The 1,024-nt window shown below is 29.7% G+C and overlaps 1 protein-coding gene across 1 annotated transcript in view; it reads right to left on the bottom strand.

Annotated features, from left to right (window-relative positions):
* The window catches only part of LOC107883900, a 4,863-nt gene that overhangs the window by 3,601 nt on the left and 238 nt on the right, over positions 1–1,024 (bottom strand). The window lies entirely within an intron of this gene.

Genomic DNA, 1,024 nt, shown 5'->3' with positions numbered 1-1,024 from the left:
GTAAAAATATTATACAAATATGAAATATATAAAAACTAATCAAATTTCAATTGTTTGTGAAGCCCTCTTATTTGGCATTTTCATTCCATATAAATATAAATGTAAATATACCTATTACGTAAAAGCAGTTTTCGTATTATATCTTTATAATCTAATATGAAATAAAAAAATGATTATTAAAAGCTGAAATAATTTATGTAAAAATTATTGTAGACAATATTAAGTAAAAATGTATACCATTAATACATAATATCTTCAAGAATAAAATACGGAATTGCATTCCAGACAAGCGTCTCAAAAATGTGTTTGTAATTGTGATTTTATTATTTTTTATCCTGAAGCATGTCTTTTTACTTAAGTAAAAAACCTATTTTAAAAATATTTTAATGTTGTATAGTACTTACATATAATAGACTATTTCATTTTAATCCCTCGGTATGATGTATTGTGTTTCTCGTATTTACTGTTTAGGACATTGCAATTACTATAAAACTCAGAATTTTTTGTATTTTTACGAAATTGTTTTTATTTAATAATAAAAATACGTTGTTACAAGTTCTGGGAAATTTAATAACTGATTCATAATATTGTGTTTCATTGCTTTGTCAGAATTTATACAAAATTCTGGGACTATTGGTTCACTACAAAGCAATAAAATCTATCAGCCATAGTTTGTAACGTTCAGTGTATGTTAAGGCCAGTTGTAAATATATATATTCTATTATATTACTATATTATCGGGTACCTATTGGTAATGCGCCGCGCGTCAGTGTACAAAACCTCCCGCACCACCGCCGCACCCACTACCACCTCTGCCGCAATCACACTTTATATATTAATTATTATTATTCACACTATTATATTATATATTACCGGCCTCCCACCAATTTATTGTATCCAAGACCGACGACCGGCTACCGCCACTCGTCGGTCTATCTTTCTTCGTCTTCCTGCTGCCTACGGTGACACTAGTCCCGAGTTATTATTGTTTTCCGCGGGCGTTGTGTTTTTTTTTTGGCAACAT

The sequence above is a fragment of the Acyrthosiphon pisum genome, chromosome A2, assembly GCF_005508785.2.
Source record: "Acyrthosiphon pisum isolate AL4f chromosome A2, pea_aphid_22Mar2018_4r6ur, whole genome shotgun sequence".
NCBI classification, from domain to species: domain Eukaryota; kingdom Metazoa; phylum Arthropoda; class Insecta; order Hemiptera; family Aphididae; genus Acyrthosiphon; species Acyrthosiphon pisum.
The sequence above is the reverse complement of the archived record's forward strand: the minus strand, read 5'-3'. Positions and strand labels throughout refer to the sequence as shown.